At 35.2% G+C, this 8,509-nt stretch overlaps 1 non-coding gene across 1 annotated transcript; it reads right to left on the reverse strand.

The window, feature by feature from the left end:
* Positions 1 to 7,959: 7,959 nt before the first annotated feature.
* Positions 7,960 to 8,032, reverse strand: TRNAF-GAA (transfer RNA phenylalanine (anticodon GAA)). The gene has a single exon. It is a non-coding gene; the product is annotated as a tRNA-Phe (tRNA).
* Between the last annotated feature and the right edge of the window lie 477 nt (positions 8,033 to 8,509).

Raw genomic sequence — 8,509 nt, forward strand, 5'->3', positions numbered from 1 at the left:
GGTTCATATCATTCTCCACTTCTTCAAGAGGATTCGTCCTCGAATCTATTTGTGAAACTTTGCTGCAAAAAAATAAGTTATGGAAATACAAAGGACCTCACAACAATCTCTCATGTGTATACACTCAAGGAATTTTAGGCCACCCTGTTTGCACTCATTTACACAAATGAATCTCTCATTCTCACCTCTCAAATTTTTTAGTAGAGCCCAGATTGGATTTTTTATTTTGGGTCGATTAAAAACGAAAAAGATAAAAAAAACAAATTGAATAGAAACGCAAAGGAAACATATATCCGATCTTGAGCCTGAAGCTCTGATACCAAAATGATATGGATATCAACCCAAGGGAAAGTATGGAACGGATTACCTTGATGATCAAGATGAAGAGTAAAGAAAACTCTAAACTCGTGATTCGAATCACTCCACAAGAGGTTTGATCAATACCACTTGAATGACTCTACATGCAAGTTCTAAACACAAGAATTTGCAAAGAAAGTTTAGCTCTCAACAAAGCTAAAATAGAAATTCTATTCTTAATTCCAAAATCTGATGTCTAATCAATGAAAAGAAGGCTTTATATAGCCTTTACAAACCTTAACCTATGTGATACATAACTCCAAAATTAAATGGGCTAGTAAATGAGAAATACCCATAACCTCATATTAAAATGGCTAGTTAATGGTGGAATATAGTAACCTATGTGGGTTACAATATAACCTAAACTCCTATATTTAAAACTAGCTTAAATATGACAACAAATAGTTAAACTATAATTAAATAATGCAAATAATAAAATGTGCTTATTAGTCAACCTTGGACTATTTGATAAATTCAGCGGAGTTCATTAAATGCAACTTAAAGTGCATTTAATTCATCTCTGTCTTGAAGCTCAACTTTGCATAACATATAAGGGAGGTCTCCAACATCTTCTAGAATTTTCTTTGATGAGCTCACCATAGCTTGAATATAACTGTATAAGGTTTGTTGTAGCTTCTTGGCTCTCGTCCTTGTAATTGGACCTTGAGGTATGGAAATTCCTTGGTCGTTGTTCATATCATTCTCCCCCTCTTGAGAAGGATTCATCCTCGAATCCATGCCATCACCTACATCAAAAGGACTCAAATCAACAACATTAAAAGTTGCACTAACACCGTACTGACCTGGTAAATCAATTTTATAAGCATTGTCGTTGATGCGCTCAAGAACTTGAAAAGGTCCATCTCCTCGTGGTAAAAGCTTAGATTTTCTTTGAGTAGAAAATCTTTCTTTTCGGAAATGCACCCAAACCCAATCTCCTGGCTTGAAGATGACAATCTTTCGTCCTTTATTAATTCGGGTGGCAACCTTGGAATTTTGTTTCTCAATTTGTTCTTTTACTTGCTTGTGCAGTTTATGAACAAACTCAACCTTGGCATTTGCATCAAAATTCACAAATTCTTTTGACGGTATAGGTAACAAGTCAATGGGTGTTAAAGGATTAAAGTCATAAACAATTTCAAAAGGTGTGCATTTAGTAGTGCTATGAACAATCCTATTATATGCAAATTCTATAAATGGCAAACAATCCTCCCAAGTCTTAAGATTCTGATCAATAATAGCCCTAAGCATAGTAGTCATGGTTCTGTTAACAACTTCAGTTTGTCCATCCGTTTGAGGATGACAAGTAGTTGAATATACGAGCTTAGTTCCTAACTTACCCCATAAAACACGCCAAAAGTGGCTTAAAAATTTGACATCACGATCACTAACGATGCTTTTAGGAATGCCATGCAATCGTACAACTTCCCTAAAGAACAGGTCTGCAATATGTTTTGCATCATCAGTTTTGTGACAAGGAATAAAATGAGCCATTTTACTAAATCGATCAACCACAACAAAGATGCTATCATAACCTTTCCTAGTCCTAGGTAAACCTAAAACAAAATCCATTGATATATCAATCCAAGGACCATTAGGAACTGGTAATGGGGAGTATAAACCATGTGGTTGAAGCCTAGACTTAGCTTGTTTACATGCTATGCAACGAGCACAAACTTTATGAACATCATGTCTCATTTTAGGCCAAAAAAAAATGTTTAGAGAGCATATCATAAGTTTTAGAAACTCCATGGTGTGCCATTAAACCACCTCCATGAGCTTCCCTCACAAGTAGCTCACGTATGGAACAAGATGGTATGCAAAGTTTGCCTTTTCGGAACAAAAATTCATCTAACAACAAGTAATTATCCACAATGAGTCCTTTTTTCACAAGATTCAACAAAAGGAGCAAAGAACATGTCATGTTAATACAAATCCTTTATGTATTCAAAACCCAACAACCTAGCATTCAAAGTATTGAGGAGGACATACATTCGTGATAAAGCATCTGCAACAATGTTCTCCTTACCTTGTTTATATCTTATGACATAAGGGAATGTTTCAATAAATTCTAACCACTTAGCATGTCGTCTGTTGAGTTTATTTTGTACTCTCAAATGCTTTAAACTTATCATGATCCATATGAATAATGAACTCCTTAGGCCAAAGATAATGTTGCCAGGTTTGCAATGCACGAACCAAAGCATAAAGCTCTTTGTCATAAGTTGGATACCTCAAAGATGCACCGTCAACTTCTCACTAAAGAACATTAAAGGTCTTTGATTTTGCATTAATACAGCACCTATCCCTACTCCACTAGCATCACATTCAATTTCAAAAGTAGACTCAAAATTAGGTAATACAAGCAAAGGAGCAGAACTCAATTTTTCTTTCAAAGTATTAAAAGCAAGTTCTTGATCTTTTTCCCATATAAAGGATACATTTTTCTTAACAAGTTCATTCAAGGGTGAAGCAATTGTACTAAAATTCTTAATGAACCTACGGTAGAAACTTGCAAGACCATGAAAACTTCTTATCTCACTTACATTTTTAGGTGTAGGCCACTCTTTTATAGCCTTCACTTTCTCCTCATCAACCTCAACACCATTAGATGAAACTACAAACCCAAGAAAGTTAACTTTTTCCATGCAAAAGCTACATTTCTTTAAATTTACATACAAACATTCATTTCTTAAAGTAGTCAAAACCTTGCGTAGATGGGTAATATGATCATCTAAAGATTTAGAGTAAACAAGGATGTCATCAAAATAAACAACCACAAACTTACCTAAGTATTCTCGTAAGACATGGTTCATTAGTCTCATGAATGTACTAGGTGCATTAGTTAATCCAAAAGGCATAACCAACCATTCATAAAGACCATACTTGGTTTTAAAAGCAGTTTTCCACTCATTCCCAATATGCATGCGAATTTGATGATAACCCGATTTTAAATCAATCTTAGTAAAAAGACTACATCCATGCAATTCATCAAGCATATCATCTAATCTGGGAATTGGATGCCTATACTTTATAGTTATCTTGTTTATAGCCCTACAATCAACACACATACGCCAAGAACCATCTTTCTTAGGTACAAGAATAATTGGAACAGAACAAGGACTCAAACTTTCACGTACAAACCCTTTAGCAAGGAGTTCACTTACTTGCCTTTGTATCTCTTCAGCCTCCTTCGGATTAGTCCTATATGCTGGTCAGTTTGGAATAGGCACGCCAGGAATGAAGTCAATCTTGTGTTCAATCCCTCTAAGTGGTGGCAAACTACTAGGCATCTCCTTAGAAAATAAATCTTCAAACTCTTGCAAATACAACAAAATCACTAGGCAAAGAAGGGTTAAGCATGTTAGTAAAGTAACAAGACCCCTTGCACATAAGTACAAGAATAGTCTGGTTAGAGAGCAAAACATTCCTAGCCTCACTTGATCTAACATACAAGCTTACAGATTTGGCTTTTCTCTCATTTTTTTCTCTAGGCTGAGTGTTACTCTCTTGCTTTTCACTCAAGCTCATTTTTTCACTTGATTCTTTTTCAATCTCTGCTTTTGCATCAGCCTCTTGCCTTTTCTTTTCAAGTTTGCAATGATCAATAAATACATCTTTTAGAGACAATGGAACAAGAGTAGTTTTTCTACCATTGTGAGTAAAAGAGTATCGATTTGCATACCCATCATACATTACCCGACGATCAAATTGCCATGGCCTCCCCAGTAGTAAATCTCCAACATGCATGGATACAACATCACATAAAACATCATCAACATATTTTCCAATAGTAAATGAAACAAGAGTTTGTTGAGTTACCCGTACTTCCCCACAATCATTCAACCATTGAAGCTTGTAGGGTCTTGGATGTGGTTGTGTCTTTAAATTAAGTCTTTTGACCAGAATGGAACTCACAACATTGGTGCAACTACCGCTATCAATGACAACACTACAAGGTATAGATTGAACAAGACAACGAGTTTGAAACAAGTTCTCTCTTTGATCTAGGCCGTCCTCCTTAATGTGGGTGAGCTCGTCGAGTAACCAAAGATATATGTGTAGGGTCCTCTTCACTAAACTCCTCACTCTCATCAGTTTCCTCATTTATGTTGTCATGTGCCTCGTCATCCGTAACAATTTCTCCCTCCTTGATGGTCATAATTCTTGCATTTGGGCAATTTCTACTATAGTATCCTACCCCTTGACATCTCCAACACTTTAAATCCCTATTTCGAACATTAGACTTTTCTACTTTTTCTTTCCCTGTTCTAGAACTCTCGCCTTTCTGAAATTTAGCTTGAGGCTTCTCATTAATCTTTGGATTTCTATGCTTATAATCAATGTTCTTACTAACCTTTTTCCATGTAGAAGTAGAATTGGGAAAAGTTTTAGAAGAATACCATTGAGACCTTCTTTGGATTTGCCTCTCGATCTTAATTGCAATGTGCAACAACTCCTCAATATTAGAATAAGGCTGTAAATCAGTCTTGTTTGCAATCTCTGTGTTTAACCCATTAAGAAACCGCGCCATGAGAGCCTCCATGTCCTCATCAAGATCAAGTCGATCCATCAATGTATCCATCTCCTTGTAATAATCTTCCACAGACTTGCGTCCTTGTTTCAATGCTTGAAGCTTTTGCGCCATGTCCCGTTGAAAATATTGTGGAACAAAACGCTTCCTCATGGACTCTTTGAACTCGTACCATGAATCAATTGGTGCTTCAAGGTTTCTTCTCCTACTTGACATCAATTTATCCCACCAAATTTGAGCATATTGTTTGAATTGAGCAATGCATAACAGTACCTTCTTTTTATCACTAAAATTATGACAGTTGAACACCGACTCCACCGTTTTCTCCCATTGAAGGTACTCCTCTGGATCGGTTTTGCCATAAAACTTGGGAAGTTTTAATTTGATGCTCCCCACGTTACGATCACTATCATCATAAGGAACTCGTTGTTGTAAATTATGATACCTTCTTCCATGGTCTCTCCTTCGCATCAAGCCATGACCAACCGCATGTGGATTATCCTCGTGGTGATCAGAATTTTCGCCTTCATATGTATCGGTTGAGGGCGGAGTGATATGAACCAAGAGACATCATTCATACAATATACTTCAATGAAGATGTGAAGAAAATGTTGTCAAAATTATCAAAAGAGGTTGCAATTCATGTCACATTGAAGAGGAATGAAGTTTGATGGTTATAAATTTTGGGTGGGTTACAATTTAGAGTCATTTGGAGTTATTGTATTTTAAGACATTTTATTTACTTTAGGTTACATTTACATAATGGCTAATTATGGCCATTAAGTATGAATGTTACAACTTTTGGAATGCCTTTAATAGTTTCATTTTGAGGCTATATAAAGCCATGTATGTTGTATTTGTAAGGTAGACATGAAAATATAGTAAAAGAAGCATTTGTGCTTTCTTTAGCCAATGGCTAAGTTTCTTTGCAATTCTATGTAGTTTAGGTTGCATGTAGAATCATTCAAGCTCGACATGATCAAACTTGCTTGTGGAGTGATTCGAATCTCAAACATGTGTTCTTGCTTTGAGATATTTGATCAACAAGAATCATTCAAGCTAGACATGATCGATCTTGCTTGTGGAGTGATTCGAATCTCAGACAATGCTCTTGCCTTGAGATATTCGATCAACAAGGTAATCCGAATCTTACTCTTCTTGTAGTTGATTTCCTTATCTTATCATATGAAACTATTAAAGGCATTCCAAAAGTTGTAACATTCATACTTAATGGCCATAATTAGCCATTATGTAAATGTAACCTAAAGTAAATAAAATGTCTTAAAATACAATAACTCTAAATTACTCTAAATTGTAACCCTCCCAAAATTTATAACCATCAAACTTCATTACTCTTCAATATGACATGAATTGCAACCTCTTTTGATAATTTTGACAACATTTTCTTCACATCTTCATTGAAGTATATTGTATGAATGATGTCTCTTGGTTCATATCACGTAGGTTGTGGAATCCTCTGTCGAGCTTGATTTTGAATCTCCAATCTTCCTATTCGATCAGTCAACTCTTCTATTCCTCGAATTAGTCTTTCCATGGTTCGTTGTTGTGCTTCTCTCAATCGTGCATCAGTAATGTCAGTATTGTCGTCTGGATTTTCCATGCTACAAAAGAAATGTAAAAGAAAAAAAAAGGACCTCACAAGCGCTCCCTCGCGTGTATTCACTCGTAAATGTAGTTCACTCGTGTTTAGCACTCAACACTCGAATCAATGTGTCACTCCCTTACAAACTCACCCTCACAATTGAGCACACACAAATCACACTCCAAAAAACAAATTGGGATGTGAGACAAGGGTATTGAAGGAGCAATCCGAATAACGACAAAGAAACGAATTAAAGAAAGAAAATGATTAAGGACTAATTTAGATGTAGTAACATATGAGAGTTACATACAATAATCAAGAGGAAAAAAAAGACATTTAACATCAATAAGCTTTCTTTCTTTCAATGGTTTTTTTTTTTCTTCTTCTTATTGGCAAAATCTAATCAATTTACCAACAAGAAAATTGATTTAGAAGATCTTAAAGAAGAACAAAGTGTTGATAAGATCCAGATCTAACACTTTAAAGAACATAAGAAATGTTTTTTTTTTTTTTTTGTTATATATTTTTGTGATAGAATATGAACATTCTACACAAACTGAGAAAAAAAAAATTATAAGAGAATTAAAAGAGATAAGCGCAATGAAATATATATCCGATCTTGAGCCTAAAGCTCTGATACCAAAATGATATGGAAATCAACCCAAGGGAAAGTATGGAACGGATTACCTTGATGATCAAGATCAAGAGTAAAGAAAACTAGTTTCTAAACTCGTGATTCGAAACACTCCACAAGAGGTGTGATCAAATACCACTTGAATGACTCTACATGCAAGTTCTAAACACAAGAATTTGTAAAGAAAGTTTAGCTCTCAACAAAGCTAAAATAGAAATTCTATTCTTAATTCCAAAATCTGATCTCTAATCAAAGAAAAGAAGGCTTTATATAGCCTTTACAAACCTTAACTTATGTGATACATAACTCCAAAATTAAATGGGCTAGTAAATGAGAAATACCCATAACCTCCATATTAAAATGGCTAGTTAATGGTGGAATATAGTAACCTATGTGGGTTACACTATAACCTTAACTCCTATATTTAAAACTAGCTACCTATGTGGGTTACACTATAACCTTAACTTCTATATTTAAAACTAGCTTAAATATGAAAACAAATAGTTAAACTATAATTAAATAATGCAAATAATAAAAAATTAAATAATGCAAATAATAAAATGTGCTTATTAGTCATCCTTGGACTATTTGATAAATTCAGCGGAGTCCATTAAATGCAACTTAAAGTGCATTTAATTCATCTCTGTCTTGAAGCTCAACTTTGCATAACATATAAGGGAGGTCTCCAACGTCTTCTAGAATTTCCATAGCTCGTCCTTGTAATTGGACCTTGAGGTATGGAAATTCCTTGGTCGTTGTTCATATCAAACGGTTTCATAATCTATTTGATTAATTAATCCGTAGAATTGATAGACATACAAATTCATGATTTGCCAAGAACCAGATTCGAACTTGTGACACGAGGATTTTCAGTCCTCTGCTCTACCAACTGAGCTATCCCGGCCATTTCCTACACATTCTCCGTATTTCTCTTTTCATAGCAAACAAAGGGGTGAGACGAAGATTTGGAGTGCTCTACCAACTGAGCGATACTAGCCATTTCCTACACATTAGCCTTATTGTCAATAGCGGATTTGAACCGGTAGAGGATTTTGAGTCCTCTGCTCTACTAACTAAGCTATACCCTCCCCTCTATTTCTGACACATTATCTTTCTTTCTTTCATAGATGCCTTTTATGTCAAATGCAAATAAGAACAAAAGGGTATTCCAAAGTCAGATTTGTTGAAGATCCACGAAATGGCATTTAAGGGCTTGCTTGGATAAGGCTTTTGAAGTTTCAGTACAGTAGACAGTATTCAGTATTGTTCAATTGGAATGATGAACAAAGGGGATTCCTCGCGCAAGGATGTGAGTCCGGGTATGATAGATAATATACATTACAAGTCTTGTGTGATAAGAAATCCAATTTCCCCGCTCAAA

This window comes from Cucurbita pepo, chromosome 5, assembly GCF_057944985.1.
Source record: "Cucurbita pepo subsp. pepo isolate OVF chromosome 5, ASM5794498v1, whole genome shotgun sequence".
NCBI classification, from domain to species: Eukaryota; Viridiplantae; Streptophyta; class Magnoliopsida; order Cucurbitales; family Cucurbitaceae; genus Cucurbita; species Cucurbita pepo.